Here is a 20,438-nt window from a genome sequence, read left to right as displayed (position 1 = left end):
ATGCCCCTTTGTGGCCCATTGTAACCATCCCACTGGTTGGATTTAAATTCCTCCTAGGGGCTGGGCTACCAAGATTACAGCCCAGGTGACCAGGAGAAGGGCGATGAAGTCAGGACAGAGAAGCGATGAGGGTGGGAGGAGAGAAAGAGGAGTTTCATCCAACATGTTTCGACCACCTGAAGAACATCCAGGTTTAATGTTGAGCTAGAAGATGGAAGAACATGACTGCTGCTTTGAAGTGAAGCCAGGATGTGGCTAAAGAAATACTAAGGCCAGTGAAGTGTGCAAGAATAAGTGAGGCCACTAGAAGACACAGTAGAGAGGGAAGGTGGAAACTGAGGTAGGAATCTTGGGAGGACGAGGAATAAGGGCAAGTGAAGGTGTGCAGATCCAGGAGAGGAGGAATTATGCAGGATAATTGTCCCCCCCCCCCCCAGGAGAGCGCGAACGCAGTCCCCCACTACCGCAAATTATGCAGTTGAGTTTCCCACATTTGGGGAAATTACAGGGGCAACACATCTGGAGTGCAAGGGATAAGCCTCGCCCCGGGAAAACCACCTTCATGATCATGGCATCTCCCCTGCCAGGCAAGTGGTGAAGGATAATTGTTGAAAAGATCTGCCATATTGTTAGGCTGCCCAAAGCAATGTCTACCACAGCTGAACTTGCCCAAACTCACGTGACCTTGGTCAGACCCCCTCCTAGGCACATGGCCCGCAGGAATGGGTATGAGTGAGTATATGCAAGAATATGCCATCGAGAATAGTTTTATTCATAACAGCCAAGTGGACAGCCATAGAATGGATAATAAATGGTAGCATATTCCCACAATTGCAATAGTACATAGCAATTTAAAATGAGCTACTATGTATGCAACATGACTTTCACAGATACAATGTTAAGTGAGAGATTTTAAAAAGAATTTATAGAGATAGTAAGCACCGGGAGGATTGATTTTATTTCCTCTCTTTAAGAGAGATTTGGCATCTCGACCCTCTCTTACAGAGTATCTATGGGAAGTCTATCCTGCCAGCTGCTTTGGAGGTGGTCGCAGAGTATAGAATTGGCTTCTTTCATCGAATTTGCAGCTCCCCTTGCTCTCTAACCCACTGAGGTGAACACCAAGTGTTAAGATCACAGTAATTTTAGGCAGGCCAGGCTTGACCCTGGCTCTTTGGACCGGGCTTCTGCGACGACACCTGCTCACTGAGGGCTAGCCAACCTGCTTGATCACGCGGTGAGATTTTGTGTTTGGTCTTCATTTTTCAATTTGACTTCCACGTTCAGCCTAAATCAGTCATTCTTTGTGGAAGACGCCAAATAAAATACAGAAATAACAGTTTCCCCTCTAATGCCTTTTTTTGTTGTTGTTGCCGAGTGTGAATTTTGTGAATCTGTTTGCCTTAGATGCCCCAAGGAGTAATGAGTGCCAATTTAGGAATCTGCTTTGATGTGGTTTGGCTGTGAGTCATGTCTTTTAGAAATTAGCATAAACTTTCTCTCAACATGAGACATCAGAGTTGCAGTCCTTTTCTTTTTGCTTCTAACAAGGCAAAGCCTCCACAGGGTTAACTAATGCCAGGCATCATGTGACAGAGATCGAGCCAGTGGAGAGCATTAATTACACAGGATGAACACAGGATGAGAAGGGAGAAAAAAAGGAGCATCCTTCAGCAGGGGAGTGAGGCAGTTGAGAAGAATCGGGAAATCTGTGAGGCAGAAGAAAGATTTCTAACATCTTAAGAGAGTAGCCAGTGGACAAGGCTGGAGGCTGAGAACCTGTGCAGAACAGCGTTAGTAACAAGTGGCTAAAAGTGAAGATCTAAGGGATGGCAATGGCAAAGTCTGTGAAAGACTTGGAGAAAAAGGCGAGAACCCCAGCTGAGTAGGGATAAAGGTTCAGGCAGCGTCCACCTGCCATCAAGACTTTGAAATGAAAAGTAAAATTCTCCCACAAGTAAAAGCAACTGGGTATTTCCAAGGATCTGTGCTTTTGTATGGGGTGGAGTGGAGAAAGCCTTTGAGAGGTGGAATTGTTTGTTCTTTAATTATTCATTTTAATTCAGCGAAATTAATTCAGTGGAAACATAGTCTTTATAAATGATTATTCCTTTTTTTTTTTTTGTGCGCGAAGATTTAAAAACATATACAAAAGTGAAGAGAATCTGCGGTGTTAATAATTATCAATAGCTTGTCACTCTTGATACATGATCATTTTTGGAAGATGTGTTCAGGGGAATTTTATTTTTTGAATTAAAGGAGGGCTCATATCTACCTCCCAATCTCATTTATTCTTTTAAATCAAAATAGCTACCAAATATCCATCATTGAGATTTTTCAGAACTATTTTTCTTTTTCTTTTTTAGTAAGCACATGTTGGCATAATTTTGGGAGCTTGCAGCAAGACCTGCTGGGCTTGGCATTTGTACCTTCAGATGTTTTGCTGGACTTATTCACAATGAGATGGGTGGCTGGTAATATTTCATTTCTATTTGCTAGAGGGATCTTCATTTTAACTGAGAATAAGAAACTATGACATAATTGAATCTGTAATTGCAGAAATGCAGGTATCAGTCAGCAGGTTAGGGAATTATTTTGGGGGGGGTACAGAGTATGAACCCTCAAAATCACTCGGTGTAGTCTGCCACTTATTTTCATTTTTACTTTTATTATCCTTACCCGAGGACTTTTTTTTTTTTTTTTTGCATTTATCTTCAGATAGAGCGGGAGGGAGGGAGGAAAAGAGAGAGAGAAACATTGATGCAAGAGAGACACATCAAGTGGCTGCCACCCACACAACCCCAATTGGGGCCAGGGACAAACTGCAACCAAGGTACATGCCCTTAGCCGGAACCGAGCCCGGGTCTCTCTGGTCCATGGGCCGCCGCTCTAACCGCTGAGCCAAACCGGCCAGGGCTTCATTTTTATTTTTTTAATAGTTTTTCTTTATTAATTTTAAAGAGAGAGGAAGGGAGAGGAAGATAGAGATAGAAATATCAATGAGAGAGAACACCGATTGGCCGCCTCCTGCATGCCCTCCACTGGGGTCTGGGCCCACAACCTGGGCATGTGCCTTGACTGGGAATCGAACCAGCGACCTCTTGGTGCATGGGTCGACGTTCAACTAGGGAGCCACACCGGCCAGGTGGGTGCCACTTATTTTTAGACACACAATGGCCTCAGCATGTTGGAGATGTGCTGGACTCAGGAGGGCAGGAGGGCCAGCTCACCTCTGAAGCTCTCTGGTACAGCTCCCTCCCCGAAGGCTGGTCAGCCTGTGCTTGTGCCTCTGGAAGCTCTCTCCATGGGCAAGGCCGTGTGCTTGTGTCTGCGGTGACTGCTGGGGTTTGAGGGAGGAATGTACAGCTGTTTGCTTTATTTTTACTCCCTCCTGTTCTTTCCCTTACAAATGTTGTCTACCCTCTGCTGCCTTCTGAAATGAGTATGAATGGAATCCTCTTTACCTTTTCTGAACTCTTGGTGTTTCCTCTTAGTTCCTGATTATGTTAATTCTGCCAGGCTCTTTTTCATGTCCTCTGCTTGCTGGCCCTTGATTTATAGTCTGGCCTTTCTCTTCCTCACATCCTTCTTTTCTATTCCTATTATATTCCCTTTCTCACTCGCTCTCTTCTTTGAGCTTGCCACAGACCGGAGCCAATTAAAATATACGTTTCAAATTCTACCGGCCCGATTATTCTACTCGAAGTGAAGTCACAGCAGCAATCACACTGACCTCTGGAACCCGGGCAACCCAAGGACAGAATAAAAACCCCAGCTCTTCTCTCGCCTTTCTGGCCACTTGCTTTGATATGATTTTATCTTAAAGAATATTATGGATTTAATGTTTTAAGTCACATTCAAATATTTTCCCAATGAGAAAAAGGTAAAATACTAATATTTTTGAATGAAATAGTACATCTTTTGAGTAGCTACTGGGTGCATGGCATTATGCCGGTCAGTTGTACCTTTTCATTGGTATCTTTCCCAAAAGGTTGGTGTCCTATAATTCATGTATAGAGATAAGAAAAAGAAGAAGGAAAATATTATATAAGTATTAAGCCATGAAATTGACATATGATTTATCTTTAATAGTTTAGCTTCATTCCCATCTTCTCTCTCTCTCTCTCTTTTTACCATTCTTTTCATTGTTGAAAGTATTACAGATGTTCTCCCTTTTCCCCCATCGACCCCCTTCTTCCTGCTCCCACCCCTGTCCTGCCTTCCCCAGCTTAATGTTCATGTTGATTGGTTGTGCATATATGCATATAAGTTCTTTGGTTTATCTCTTCCCACCCCTCCCACCCCCATCCCTCTGAGGTTTGTCAGTCTGTTCCCTACTTCCATGACTCTGGATCTCTCTTGGTTGACAGCTTATTTTGTTCATGATGTTCCACAAATAAGTGAAATCATATGGTACTTGTCTTTCTCTGACTTCCTCTTTCTCTTAGCATAATACACTCCATGTCCCTCCATGTCATCTCAAAGGGTTTGAGATCTCTCTTTCTTACAGCTGCATAGTATTCCATTGTGTAAATGTACCACCTCTTTTGAATCCACTCATCTACTTGGGCTGTTTCCAGATCTTAGCTATTGTAAATAGTGCTGTTATGAACATAGCGGTGCATATATTTTTCCTGATTGGTGTTTCAGGGTTCTTAGGATATATTCAAAGAATTGAGATCACTGGGTCAAATGGCAGTTCCATTTTTAATTTTTTGAGGAAGCACCATATTGTTTTCCATAGTGGCTGCACCAGTCTGCATTCCCACCAGCAGTGTACTAGAGTCCCCTTTTCTCCACACCCTCGCCAACACTTGTTGTTTGATGATTTGTTGATGGCGACCATTCTGACAGGTGTGAGGTGATACCTCATAGTTGTTTTAATTTGCATCTCTCTGATGATTAGAGATTTTGAGCATTTTTTCATATGTCTCCTGGTCATTTGTATGTCCTGTTTGGAGAGGTGTCTATTTGGGTCCTCTGCCCATTTTTTAATGGGTTCTTTGTCTCCATCTTCCCCATGAAGAGTTTCCTAGTCATTATTTCTAGAAGATCCATTCTTAAATTCATCCATGCCTTTATCTATTTATCCATCCATTTATCCATTAATCTTTCTTTCTTTCTTTCTTTCTTTCTTTCTTTCTTTCTTTCTTTCTTTCTTTCTTTCTTTCTTTCTTTCTTTCTTTCTTTCCTTCCTTCCTTCCTTCCTTCCTTCCTTCCTTCCTTCCTTCCTTCCTTCCTTCCTTCCATTCACTCACCCATCCACCCACTCACCTGGTACTTACTCTTTATAAGGCAATCTGCAAATTTTGGTTATACAAAGAATGGTAAAATCTCTGCCCTTAAGGGCTTCACAGTTTGGTAGGAGAGAACTTATAATAATAACAGCTAACATTTATTGAGCTCTAACTATATGCCAGACATTGCAATAAGCATTTAAAGTTGATTATCTCATTGAATTCTCAGCGAAACCCCTGAAATACCATTTTACAGATGAGGAAAATAATTCCATGACTCAAAATATAAAACGCAAGGGCTACTTTGACATTAAGAAGTGCTTATCTAGCCCTGGCCGGTTTGGCTCAGTGGTTAGAGCGTTGGCCTGCGGTCCCGAGAGACAAGGGTTTGGTTCCCGCTAAGGGCGCGTACCTCGGTTGCAGTTTGTCCCCGGTCCTGGTTGGTTGTGCAGGTGGCAGCCACTCGATGTGTCCCTTTCACATCGATGTTTCTCTCTTTCTCTCTCTCCCTCCCACTCTGTCTGAACAAATGAAAAAATGTCCCCAGATGAGGATTAAAAAAAAAAGAAGTGCTTATCTAAAGCCCATAAACCTTAATCTGATATGCTCAGCTTCATAAAACCCCAAGTGCTAAGGTGTCTAATTCCTACCAACTTTCACTCTTTTTTTTTTACAACTAATACAGAGGAGAAGCTTTGCGGTCCCCCACTGCATGTCCAGACACAGACAGCCCTCCCCGTGGGGACAATGAAGGATTAAGTGGGGGCCCTGCTATTTACAGTCACAGAGCCAATGACCTCTAGAACCAAAGGGCACATGGCTCCTTGAGCCCAGGTTTGGGAAGAAGCTTCTCCTCTGTTGATCTCTCCTTGTTGTGACCTCTGTTGTATTTTAATATTATGAACATATTTTTATATCCCAGCTGAAAGATTTTCTTGATTGACTATCTCTGAGTGACAGTGATGTCAGTTGTAAAGTAGTAGCCACTTTGGAAACGTAGTAACTCACTCAAGGTTACAGGCCTAAAAAGTGCCAGACTGGTTGATACTTGAGTCCAGTATCAAGACACTTGTCTCTTGCACTTAATTTGTTCCACTTACTTGGTGCTTATTGGATATGAGCTTGTTGTATAAAGAGCAAATGCTTGGAAGCAGACCGATCTGGGCATGAACATGCCCTCTGGCACTTGTGACTGTCATCGTCTTGGGCACATTAAGCCTCCATAATCTCAGTGTCCTCATCTGGAGGAGGAGGATCGTGGTACTTACATAGACAGGCTGCCGTGAGGATTAAACAAGATAATGAATATAGAGTGTCAGTGTGGTCGCTGGCACACAGAGGACCCTTCATAAATATCTGTCCTCTAAATTCTGGTCTCCTCCCTCTACTGGATTTTGCTTCCCCAAGGGCATAATCCTGCTCATTGTGGGAACCCGGGAACTCTCTCATGAATGAATAAGACTGAGGAGCCTTGTGAGACCAGCCTTTGTCAGCTCTTAGCCCACCAATTAACTCTCCACTTCCTCCTTAATTTTAGGAGTCATGTAGATATATTATATAACACTGGCCCCCCCTCAAACTTGGCTTATCATCATCATCATCACCTTCATCTTCATCTTCAAAGCCTTCAACAAAAACAGATTTCCCGGTCACAAGCCTCAGAAGGTAGAACCTGATCATCTTTACTTTCTCCCAGGTGATTCATGTGATTTACCAGTTTGGGGGCTCCTAACCCCAGAGTGTTTCATTCTCTGCAACAGTCAAATGTCTGATGGAGGGCTGCCAGATAAAACATAGAATGCCTAGTTAAATTTGAATCCCAAATAAACAGTGAATACTATTTTGGCATGAGTATGTCTCCGATGTCACACAGAACATACTTCCGCTAAAAAAAATAATGCACTGTTTATCTGAAGCAAAAATGGAACTGGGTGTCCTGTGTTTTTATTTATTACATCTGGTAACTCCAGTCCCATAAGGATGCAGGCGGGTGAGGAAGAGGCCAGCACTGTCCTGTACCTTCTCTGACCCTCTGGGAGGCTGACCGCCCTCTTCTGGCCAAGTTTCCTCTCAATAAAACACGCTAGTTAAGAGGGGTGGCTGAGACGCCTGAGGTTTAATTTCTCCCGCCACAGACAAGATTTTTTTATCGTCTACAAATAAAGGCAGATTCGGTGTTGTGGTGAAGAATTGTCCTTGAGAATTTCTGACCCTTGAGGTTCCAGGTGGCCATGCTTTTATCACCACGTTGGGGACAACCTGAACCCCAAACGCGACTCACAACTCTACCACCTGCCACTGGCCGATTTCCCTGTTCGTGTCACTGTCCGTCCTCAGCCCTTTCTCCCCTGATTTCTTTGTATGATTTGCAAAAGGCTGGGAAGATGAAAAAACTGTTCTGAGTTTAATCGAAAGTCTAGCGAGTAATAACGAGTCCTGTAGCAGGCTTGTGAAGAACGCAGCTCAGACCACTTAACCGTAATGGGCCGGCAAGGTAATGAAGACTCAAGTGGTCCTTATTAGGTATCAAGCTGTGAATCAGAACTCATCTAACATTCTGATTGTTGCAGGAAATCGGTAATTGATGTGACAGAATGGTTATTATTATTATTATTACTTTTTAAAAATCTGGACAAAGCAGCCAGCAGCCTGCCCCCAGCCTCCTTGGGGTATACCAGGTGTGCCGGGTACCCATTGCCCTTCCATTAAATCTTCAAATGGGGGCTCTAATAAATTTTGCATTGAAATAAGTAATGACCACATTTAACGACCAGTTTGTCTGAGTGTTAACAGCTTGTGAGCCAACAAACTGGTCATTAACAGGTGCTAACTTCTGCTTTCTGGTTTAAACAATCCATCTCATCTCTCTCTGGTTTGTGTTGGGGGCTTATGCAAATTCCTGGCTGCTTTTTCATTTTTCGTGTGATCGTGGCTCTTATTAATCAGTTAGATACCTCTCTGCTGTTGGCTTCTCTTTTCTCGAATTGTTTCTCATGTAGTCTATGGATGAATGGATTTTTTTTTTTAATTCCACTCCCCCCACCCCAAGGATGAACATATCCTGGCATAGTTTGGTCCCAGAATGAATTAGGTGACAAGTCTTAGAGAAAATCCACTCTTGAAACATGAAACCTCCCAGTCTAGAGAAGGAATGCAAGTAGGTTGCAAATGTCCCAGGGTGGGAGGCAGCAGTACGTGCACTGAGGGGACGTGACAAAGATGATCGGCCCAGTGCTAGAAGTGAACAGATGTTTCAGTCTGAAGAGTGTGATCGACCCCCCGTTAGCTCAGGTGTCATGGGGTCGGGCCTTCCTGAGACATCCCCTTCTCACAGCTGCCCTTGTTTGGGTTTTCTTGCTCCTCTCAGATTATTAGTCAATTGAAAAGACACACTCTTCTCTCTCAGTGTAGCTTTGGGGAATGGGGTTGAGAGAGGGCTTGGGGCTGTGGTCCTGTTAGCACCGTTTTGCTGCATCAGCTCCCTGTGGACAGAGGGAAGGCAAGAGGCAGAGGTCCACGTTCTGGCCAGTGGGAACCATCTCCAACATCTATCATGCATGCATCCACACTGGACTGTACGCTGTTCTCTCTCATGCAGTGCTTCTCAAGCTATGTGGCAAAGAACCACCAAAACACTCCTTCAGCCCTGGCCGGTTTGGCTCCGCGGTTAGAGCGTTGGCCCGTGGACCAATGAGTCGCAGGTTCAATTCTGGTCAAGGGCACGTACCTGGCCCTGGTTGGGGTTGTGAGGGAGGCAGCCACTCAGCCACTCAATGTGTCCCTTTCACGTCGATGTTTTTTTTTCTCTCTCTCTCCCTCCCACTCTATCTGAACAAAAATGGAAAAACGTCCTTGGGTGAGGAGTAAAAAAAAAAAAAATTCTAATTCATTCCAAATTGATAATTTATAAAATATAAAATATTGTGCTTGGATGTCTGGGCAATATCAAATTGCTAAACAGGTTTCTAAATGCGCCCTCTCCCTTTCTGTACTTATCCTGACATGGTAACAGATAGCGTGTGACCAGCATCAGCCCACGGACCGCACTCGGGGCGGCTCGGCTCTCACGAACTCGACTCCTTCCCTTTCACACCCAGGAGGGCTGGTGTGAGGAAGCGATGCCTCAGCCCTTCCAAGCCACGCTCCCTTCCTCGGGGCGTCTGTAACCGGGAAGGGTGGGCCGTGACTCAGTGGGCGTGTGGACAGGGAACGCTGGTCTCTCTCTGATCCCTGTATTTCTAGCACGATCCTCTATGATGTTTGACTGACATGAAGGAAGTGGCTTTCAGCTATTTTCCCTCCGGGGTGTTCTTCAGACCAGAGAGGCCAGAGCACTTGTCTTAACTAATCAAAGCCCAGGAACAGCGACAAGGGCACCTTGCCTGGCCGGGAGCTGGTGTTTGGAGGAAAGGTAAGTGTGAGCCGGGTCCTCTGACACATGGAAGTGATTCAGAAAATGGGGCCTTTATAGGGTTCTGTGTACTTTATAAATGTTCGAATTTTAAAACTTAATAATGTAGCTTGTAAGGATGATGAGAACAATCTGTAAAATGGTATTTAAAGGCACATTGACTTTTTTTTTTCTCAGATGCTATGACATTTAATTGTATCAGTAAGCTACAAGGTACCATTTACCTTCTTGTTTAGGCTTACTGTCAATTTCCCACAGAATCTGAAGTAAACATGCACTGTTTAAAATTGTGGGTTCGACACTTTAATATTTTCAGAGGTAATTTACCTATTGTTCAGATGATACTGAAAAGAAAAACAATTAAAATTAAAAGTGAACATAAATATCATGAAGACCTGGTATCGCAGAATGGCCAGCCATAATCATATGACTATCAACTTTAATTGATATTAGAGGGTTTACTGAATTTGAATTAAAATTCCGGTGTGCTCATTCTAGCCCTGTAACCCTGACAGTTCCTCTGTCTCCTCGTCTGTTTCCTTCTCATTAATACACCTGTCGGAGGCCTCAAGAGTTCAGTCTGTCTCTTCCGCTCCCACGAACGGAGCACGTACAATGAGGAGGTGAGGCCCTGCACACGAGAAGCCAGAGGGAAATCAGTGCCTCGCTGTCCCTGGTGCTGGGAGTGGAAGAGACGCAGGGAGGTGCGGAGGGATGCAGACGAGGACATAATCACTCCCGGGAGCAGCCACCGATGGTGGAGGGGGAGGCTTGTAGAGGGAAGGAATGAAAATCCTCACAGAGGTCAACAGACTTTTTCTATAAAGGGCCAGATCGTAAAGACTGTGGGCTGTGCTCACCAGATCATCTAGGTTGCAACTATTCAACTCTGTGGTCGTGACAGGGCTGTGTTCCAGGAAAACGTTTATTCCCCGACACAGGTGATGTGCCAGATTTAGCCTGTAGTTTGTCAGGGCAGTCCGGACTAGCAGCAATAAAAACAAACAGACAAAGAAACAAAAACCCAAGAAATTATTTCCAGAGTCTTTTCATACAACTGCTTACTCTTAGCACACGCAAGTGGATGTGGTTGAGGCCAATCCCCGGGGTGACAGCCAGCCATCTTCCATCAGGTAACTCAAGGATCTAGGTGCTTCTGCCATGTGGCTCTGCCATTTCAACACTTGGCTTCCGGGGTCAGCACAGCAGGAAAAACAAACCTTGGGTACCTCATTCTTACTTCTCAAGTTCAGAAGTGATATCCTCTCGTCCATTCACAAGCCCACGTCCAGAACGCCTCGCACAGTTCTGTGAAACTGAGAGGGATGGAAAAGAAAAGCAGAATACTCTCCATCATGTTGTCTCTGGGCAGAACGAAGCCCATGATAGTCCAGGAGGAGGCGTCAGGGGAATAACATGATCAAAGAGTAATCTAGAGGTAGGGGGAGGCAAGGAGACCAGTTAGGAAGTTACTACCCAAGTCTACTTGAGTCAGTAAAGGACTGAACTAAGGTGGTGGGAAAACGCATGGGAATTCAGTCCTGACTGGGTGTGAGGACAAAGAAAAGACTGGAGAGAAAGGTGTTTTCTTGGACGATAGCTCAGAAATGTGCTCAGGGAAGTCAGAGAGAGGGGGTAAGTCATAGAAGATGTATAATTCAATTTTCGGGACATTGATTTTGGAGTGTTGGGTGTACATTCAAGTAGAAGCATCTGACAGAGTGGGAAATTGGGATTGAGAGACTTGAGACGTGGCGATTGATTCTGTAAGGGTAGATGAGATCACTAAGTGACAAAAACAGAGAAGACACATGGGGCAGCTGGGAGGGGAATGGGGACAAGGCAAGAAGAAAATAAGCTAACAGAATAGCAAGACTAGGATGCTCTCCTTTCACAGAATCAAGTTGAGACACTTTTAAGAGGAAATGTGTTCAACACTGCCAAAAGCTGCAGAAGGATGAGGAGGCATATTGTAATGAACAGGGTGGATGCCCCGCTAGTTTCTCATGGATGCTCTGTAGTGTTTCTGGGTGTCCTTAGCCCAGGTTCAATGTACATTCGGCTCCAACTGCCTACACTTGCAACTCTTCTTGTTAAGAATGCCTTCAGGCTATCGGAGTAACTATGCTGACACGCTCAGAGAGAAGGAAGTGCCTGGAGTTTACCTTCCCCTACTTTCTATCCCCAGGCCTTAGCCCATGATTGGCAGCTGAGGAGTGTGAAAGCCCAGCCCGCCTGCCTTAGGTTGGGACAATTCTAAGGTACATTTCACACTTTAGAGCTCCCCTGTGGGACTTTGCTCAGCTTCTTCCCCTATACTACTGTCCTCCCCCTACTCCCTTTCCTGTTTACCCCAGGATCATTTGCTTACAAATTCTCATTGCCGGGTCTTCTCTAGGGAATTGGATCCATGATGGTGTGGTCTTGGGAGAACAGTCTTGATGATGAAGCAACCACTAGTAAATCCTGAGAATGCTGAGAAGAAGATGCCAAGTTGTAAAGGGTTGAGAAGTAATTAAGAGCTTGCTAGAGACTCAGCAGAGAATATTCAATGGAGAAGTTTGATGGTGAAAAGTTGAGAGAATGACAGGGTAATATGGCCAAACAAGGTTGCTTTGTTTAGTTTTTAGACCATAAGAAAACTGAGCATATGGATGCTCAGAGGGGATGGAGTTAATGAGAGGAAGAAATTGAAAATACTAGAGCAAATGAGATGGAGGGTTAGAGGTAGAGTAACCATGGAGGAGGCAATAGAGGAAGTCTTCAGACATGGCTAAGGGGTGGGCATTCCAAAGGAGGTGGCATAGTGTGTCCTCGGTCCTAGATATGGGAGCAGAAACAAGACAACATGAGGTAGAGAGTAACAAAATGAGTAGTGAGGATGGTAGAAGCCAGGCTTAGAAAGACTTAGAGATTATGTAGTACAACTCTTTCATTTTGCAGATTATAAAAGGTTCAGAGAGCAAGAGCAGAGCTGAGACCAAGAGCAGGTCTCCTCGTGACTCCTGTACTTCCATCGCCGTCTTAGGCAGCCAGGTCACCTCATGAGAAAGCCACATGAGAGGAAGAATGTTGGACAGTAAAGGGGATGCTGATGATCACCCCTCTTCCGAGTGACCCTGTGCCAGAGACAGAGCAAGAACAAGATACGGTCTTAATCTCTCTCAGAACAGGTCCTCCTCACGGACACACTCAAAGTGACAGCCTCAACCAAGTGAGTTGTTGCATGGAAAAGCATCTTTCAGTATAGATTTGGGAGAAAACAGCCTGAGGAGGATAAACTAAGTCCTGGTTCTCAGAATAGTTTTCAAGTTGATTTGAAAGCATTTGATTGTTTTAATGCCCTTAGTACAGGCACAAGCACCACTTGAAGTTCATTAGCAGAGAGATGCCTAGCACGTTTCCTGGTTCTGGAAGGGGTGGAGGTCAAAGCAGCAATGGAATGGAAGGGGCCTTACAATATTTTTTTTTTGTAAGGGTCTGGAATTTAACTTAAGTCCTTAGCTATTGGGCATTAAAAAGGGGGCTTTATTTTTGCAAGAGGATTTATGGCCTTTTATATGTTTATTTTTCCTTCACTATTAGACATCCAAGGAAGAAAGAACCAAGGGTCAGAGACTCCCTCGGTCCAGCAATAGGTCACAACTTCCCAGATTTGCAAGCTTAAGGTGTCCCCTGAAATAGAGTGATGGGAGAAGGGCATGCTTTCATTGAGATGGGCCAGGAGTTTGCCTCCGTTCTCATTTAAGAGTCAACATTCTTACCCTCATTCTCACCCTGTTCAACTTGACTCCACCCTGTCCACCCATGTTCGCTGTCATTCACTGCCTCTCTTGCTCACATTTTCATGCCATTCACTGTGCATCGGGCCCTCTGCTTGGTTTGTGAGAAATACAAAGTAGGATAAACTGTAATTGTTGCCCTCAAAGTGTTTATCGGGTAGGTGGAGAGGATTTTATATACCCAAGGAGTTAGATAAATGCTTTAACTAAGCCAGTCAAAGGCAGTTTTGAAAGGTATCAGTGGATTGTTATTTACTTAAAGTTTAGGGATGCTCTTGTTAGTTGGACTGGAGTGGGTATTCTGGGAAGGATTTTTGGTGGAAGGTAGAACAGCCAGGCCTTGAAGTTTGGGCAAAATTTGGATGCAGAAAGTAAGAAGAGGCTAGAAGGACATTTATCTGCATGTACACAATACGTATGTATAATCTCTGACATGGGTTTAAGCAATGCAGTGCATAAATGAGACATTGATCTGTTTTTATTCCCAAGGCACATGAACTTGTGTGGAGAGCACAGGGGCTCATTAAGTGCTTGGTGTATTGGGAGGCTGTTTCTGAGAGATTGGGGTGCTGAGCCTGGCAACCTTAAAAGGTCACTCTATCAATAGTTAGTGAGGTACTCTGAGTTGCAGGGATGCTACTAAGGAGATGCTATAGGAGATACCAGGTGAAAGAAGATGTTGTCCCTGCCCTGAGAACCATTCTGTCGACGATGGGAGATGGGTGCAAGCACTCACACAGAAATGTAACAGTTCAGTAAGTGGTATGCCAACATTACTAGAGGAATTCGGAAAAGATGGCGGTGAGGGGAGGTGTGTTGATTATATTGAGCATGGCTTTTAAAAAATTTTTTTAAATCAAATCCTTGGTTTTTGCAGGAGATGTTATTATTATTATTATTTTTTTAAAGGCAGTGATAATGATATATGAAAGAAACATGATTGCTCCCAGGAGGCTTTCTATTGAATCTGAACATCTTTGTTCTTTCATTTTATATCAACAATTTGCTTTCATCCAGGGTCATGATGGAGTAAATAAACACAGAGAAGTAACTCCTATAACTACCTCCTAAACTTGTTTTGAATCATTAATTTTCTGTCCTTTCTCACTATTATTATATCAGAGCCAGAACTGCTAATGTGTCACTGTAAACCACTGTCTTGAGTTTTATCTCTTTCCTCAGCATACGGTCATTCACCTATGGAGGCTCTGATGAGCAGTGCAATGGCCAGGGGTGGGGAAAAGGAGAAGGGAGGTGGTGAGATGGTGGTAAATTTGAAAAACTGAACCTGCATTTCTGACATTAAAAGTGTCCATCCATGGGCAAGAAGACATTTCATGTTGATGAATGAATCTTTGATCTCTCATTTTAGGGATGGCCCCTTCTTGGCCTCAGACTTAGTTAGTTCTTGAGCAAAATATGGGTGTGGATAAAAGTCCTTCTACGGTTGGAAAGAGAAATTTCACAGATAACCCCGAGGTAATCCAGCCGGAAAGCAAAGAGTTGACTGTGCCATACCTAATTGACAGTGGAGGGGTAACCTCAGGTTACGTGCCTTTCGACTAAAGTTCCATATTAGCTGTCTGCTTGGAAGGAGCAGATGTTTTGGCTCTGGTGGTCACTGCTCACCTCTGTCTGGGAGGTGCATCAATCACTTTAATTATAATGGAACGTGGGGCCAGGAACTGAAGGAGAAAAATCAACCCAATCCCAAGAACAATCTTTCTTGATGAATTCTCCCCTAAATCGAAACAATTCACTGGATATCCCAGCTGGGGTTCATATGCTTTTGATTACTGTGGGCTATTTAGCTCAACAAAATGACAGGCTGCTTAATGGACTTTTAATGGTTATAGGTTTCTCTCTCTTTTTTTAATGAGCTTCACCAGTTTGTTACTAATGCCCTGTAGAAATCTGGCGAGGGGCCAGACTCGATGTTACACATTTCTGGTTTCCAGGCGGCATACATGCAACCGTCATAGCCAGTGGGGAAGTATGTTAGCAGTCGTAGGGTAATGCCGTCAGGGCAAGGAGAGCAGAAAAGCTAATTGAGTGCCCTGTAGTTGTAATTATTATGTCATCTTAGAGAAGGTGGTTACACTTTGTGGCTGAAGTTAACCCTGAAGGCTTCACAAGCCTTGGGATCCAGGTGGCAAGACAGTTTGTGATGTTGGGGGCGGCTCTGCCTTCTTCTGATTTTCACATTGTTGGCAAAAGGCGCCCCTCATAGGTTCAGCCACATCCTGTCCTCCAACGGGCCTGTGAGCCTCTCAAGATCAGGGCCAGGTTCTATCCAGGCGTGTTTGCGTGTTTGCTCACAGTTGGTATTCAGTTCATATCTGTTGAATCACAGGCCACAAACAGTTAGGAAAAGTGAGGGAGAAGAGCTTTTACTGAAGGGACCCCCTCATCTGGGCAGAGTGTGAGATCTGGGGTCAGAGAAGGGTGGGAATGAGAAAGAGAGGGCTTCCTGAATCACCAAAACCAGTAACTCCCATTTCCTATCATGCACCAGGCACTGTGCTCAACACTTTGTATCCATCCCCCCACTTAGTCCTCCCAGTGATGCTGAGTGGGAGGCGGTGATGTGTTGTGTTTAACAACCAGCTTTGGGAGTGGGTGGGTGGGGGAGATGCCCAGAGTGGCGGGTTTGCTGATTTCTGTGGTAAATGTTCCCACCATGATCTATTTCCAACTACCAATGTGATGTTAGCAAGCTGGAAAAATTCCAGAAAAATCCAACAATTGGCTTTTGTGAGCCTGCGTGAACATACCAACAGAGGTGGTTATCATAATCCCATTTTACAGATGCAGAGGATGAGGCTGAAGAAGTAAATAATTGGCCAAGGTCATGGAGGAAGTAAAGGGCAGAATCCAGGTCCAGAGTGACTTCCGAGACTATGTTCTTTTTTTTTTTTTTTTTTTTTTTATCCTCACTCGAGGACATTTTTCCATTTTTTGTTCAGGTAAAGTAGGAGGGAGAGAGAGGAACAGAGAGAGAGAGAGAAACATCGATGTGAAGGGACACATCGAGTGGCTGCCACCCACACGACCAACCAGGGCCGGGGACAAACTGCAACCGAGGTACGTGCGCTTAGCGGGAACCGAACCCGGGTCTCTCTGTACTGCAGGCCAACGCTCTAACCGCTGAGCCAAACCGGCGAGGGCGAGACTATGTTCTTAACCACTGCACTGCTCTCCTGAGCTCGCTTCCCACACCGGTGGAACAGCCACAACACGGGGAAGCAGGCAGCGTGGCCGTGGTTCTCCAAGGCTCACTCTGGGTTCCTGGGCCGCTCGGGTAGATTATGTACGATCGGGTTTCTTTGGAGGTTTCTGGTTTGTGGGCCACCCTCCCTACTCATCTCACTCACTCCCTGGAGGTTTCGCCTCTTAACTTGCAGTAACACAGGCTCCAGTGCTATTGTGAGGTATTTATTATAGTGTCACCTCTTCATTTTATAGAGGAGCAAACTGGGGGACAGAGAGTTTAAATAATTTACCGAAATCCATAGAGCCCGTCAGTGACAGTGCTGGAAATAAATCGAGATCTCCTGATCCCTAATCTAAAGCTCTTCCCTTGAAACGACAGTGCCTTCCACCTTTTAAGAATAATAAATGGTATTTGGCGTTAGATCAACAACATCAACGCGGATGGGGTGGATCTTCCTGCCCCTCTGCTGAAGTTCCTCCTGCAGGCTCCCATTCTGAAAGATTCAACTTGACTTCCCTTGATTGGGGGCAATGAGCCGAGAATTCAAGGACAGGCACCAGGAGCATGTCGAGAAGCGAATGCAGCAAACATGAAAGACATTCTTTGGGAGCTTTAGTGGATGAGGAGGGGGAGATAGGAAAGGTGGGGGCTCCTTGCTGAAATACCCTCATGTTTCGGAGTCCCGAGATACTCCTAAATCACACCCGGGTCGTATGGTGCCTATACTTGTCTTTTGGCCCAGGGTGAAAACAGTTCACATTGTAAAATTAACTTTCCACATTTGGCTGGACCACGCAGGCCAGCTTTCTTTCAAAGTGAGTTTGCGAATGAATGAATGAATGTGTTGACTGGGTTACTGTTCTTAGGGGAGCCCTCTTTGCATTGGACTTGGAGAAGGATTAAAGCTGGTTTTGAAAAGTGTTGGTGCTCTCCCAAACACAGCATGCTGATAGAACTCTGGTTGCACTTTTATTTGCTATGGAACAAAATGCTCCAGTTTCATGGAAGAAATAGCCCAGCAGATGGTGTTTGGTGGATGGCATGAATGTAGCCTTGTAAATAAGCATTCAAAATAGACCAGCTTCCCCCCAAATTTACCATCTGCCCCTTACCCCATGAGGTCCACAGGTGGTAAAAGAAAGAGAGGACAATGATGCTTTTAGTTGTTATTGTTACTATTTTGGTATCTCCAAATTATGAAAACTTTTCTAAATTATGGCATTCTTAAATTTGGTTATAAAAATTTAGAGAGCAATGCCTCCAATTTAATGGATTTTTCATGGTTTAATCTGGTTTAAGGATAATTGTCTAAATGGCATTGTCCTGTTTATTTGGGCGGGGGGGGGGGGCTTCTAATGCGATCTTCTTTCTGCAGCTGTCATGGCCCAGGGTCTTCTGCACTCTCCCCTGGGTCTGGACAGGACTCTTCGATTCACTGCTGCTTCTAGTCTCCAAAAAGCAGGACAGTCTAATGTGCGCAGGACCTGGAACCATACATATCTGGGTTTGAACTCAGGTTTTTGGAACAAGTTCGTTAACCTCTCTAAATCTCAGTTTCCTCATCTGTAAAATGAGAAAACCAGTGGAGGTAGTAAGACTACTGGAGAAGGTTGTTAAGATTTAATGAGAAAAGACATCTGTAGCACTCAGGACGGTGTAGGCAATGTTCAAAAGCGTTGTCACTCATATCATCATCATCATCGTCATTGCTGACATCATCATCTCTGTCATCTTCAACTCTATCACAGAGCTATCTAAGCTGAAGGGGATTCTGGATATCGGTGATTTATTTCAGGGCTGGTATAAAGGCTTGTGAAATGCATCAGGCTGACTGCTCCCACTCTTATTTTTTTTCCCCAAAAGGAGATTTTCATGGGCCACCAGCCAGAACATGACTCGAAGGATAGAATGATTTGTGAGGCTTTTGGTGGGTTGGGCTGATTGAGTCAGGAAAGATTTAAGTCAAGATTTTCTCACATTGTAAATGGTGGATGATTCAATGGGATGGATTGAGAGTTGGGGTGAGGAATCTGAGGTCAGAATCTTTTAAAGACATGACTCTATTTTTAACACTGAGGCCATGGGAATTCATAGGGTTTTTGATTCTCCCCCATTTGTGGAGAAGTAGAAAGATTGCATTTAACCTATAGAATTTGTTGGCTCAGATCTGGGGTAAGGATTTATAGGAGACTGGATTTAGAAGACCCTGACTTTGAAATTTTATTGCAGTTTTAGTGGTGGTGGGAATTTAGGAAGCAGGGGTTTAGGTGGAAGTAGGGGCTCGAGAAGGAAACCCCCGGAGCATATCTTGGCAGAGTTTTTCCTGGAAGGCAGTTGTCTCTATTTTTGGTGATTGTGCTCACATCGAGAGTGAGGACTTGCCCACAGGAGGAAGGGCAGCTGTTCTGAACGAGACGTACAGCACTTCAAAAAGGACCAGATGAGGTTGACCTGTCACACCATACCTACCTCTCCAGCGTGTACCTGGTTAGAATCAGGCGGCTGCAGGAATGAAGGGCATCACAGAGGTCCTCCAGTTCCACCTCATTAGCACAAGGCAACTCCAACACAATGAGGTCAAGTTTTGAGCAACCCCTCCCCCCAAGATCCAGAAGCTAAATGTAGAGCTAGTGTCCTTGTATTCTTAGTAGAAAAGGTCAGGATCACCCCATTTTTTTCAGACTCTTCATGAGCTTTCAGTGGATGTTGTTGAACCCAATGGATAAACATGAATTGAGTGTCTGGCCTTGTATGTACAAAGTTCACGATGAATAGACATAATCCTTGCCATTAAAAACCTTAACATTTTCAAAAAATACCCCTGGTTTAATGAAGTAAAGAAGTCTGCTAGAGAAGTATCACAGAGAGTCTCCGCCCTGGGGCCAGGACAGGGTTTAGTGCTGGCTTTCTTCCTCCTCACTGACTGTGACACCTTGAGTAAGTCACTTGGTATTTTTGAGTTTCTCACCCATCAATTTTAAAATGCTGATAATAATACCTGTCCCTCCTCCTTCTAAATTTTGAGACACAATTGAGATCATAGATTTTCCTATAAACTGTGAAATGTGGTGGAAATGGAAGGGATCCCATTCAGTGGGACTGTGTCCACAGAGGGGAGAGTTCATTTATCATTCCACTTATTGTCATCCTCATAATCATCACCTTTACTGTTATCATCCCCGAGTTCTCCTTAGGTGCCTCCTTTGTATTTGCATTTGCTTGCTCTCCAGCACCCTACCAACCAAACAATCACTTTCACTCAACACATCCAGGTAACTGTGACCGCTCAGGGTTTCCATCGTCTGGTTAGATGTTTCAGGTGTCCGTGCCACTTTTTGTATTTGTAGGTGACAACTTGTGTAGTAGTTTGTTTTTTCTCCTTAGTCACACTGTGCTCAATGGAGTGAGACAGTGCAATCTTAACCAATGATGGGGCTTAATTTTTGTGACTATCAAAGTTCACAGACATAATGCTGACTGTTGCAGAGGTTGGTAGTGTTGTAGCCCAGGGACAGTGTCCTTCATTCATGTCAAGAAGTGTTATGAAGAGCTGGTGCACGTTGCAAAATTTTAAGAAACAATGAATTCCCGGATTCAACAGAAGGCATTAAGTCCTGACAGCATACCGTGTCCCAATGGTTATAATGCTGATTGTTAACCTGGCTGTCAAGGCTGAAATAGACATTCCAAACTGGACCAACTCTCCTTCAGAGATGTCTTTGCTAGCTTCTGAAGCCACCCGAGGATTAGGCAGTTACCTAACTGATATGCATTTTAGTCTCCTTTCCTTTGTA

General features: G+C 44.4%; 1 non-coding gene across 1 annotated transcript; it reads right to left on the bottom strand.

Moving 5' to 3' along the window:
* Positions 1-432: 432 nt before the first annotated feature.
* On the bottom strand, positions 433-595 carry LOC118631315. Its single transcript, XR_004959798.1, has one exon. It is a non-coding gene; the product is annotated as a U1 spliceosomal RNA (small nuclear RNA).
* Positions 596-20,438: the final 19,843 nt, after the last annotated feature.

This window comes from Molossus molossus, unplaced genomic scaffold, assembly GCF_014108415.1.
Source record: "Molossus molossus isolate mMolMol1 unplaced genomic scaffold, mMolMol1.p scaffold_m16_p_15, whole genome shotgun sequence".
NCBI classification, from domain to species: domain Eukaryota; kingdom Metazoa; phylum Chordata; class Mammalia; order Chiroptera; family Molossidae; genus Molossus; species Molossus molossus.
This window is presented reverse-complemented; position numbering and strand designations above follow the sequence as displayed.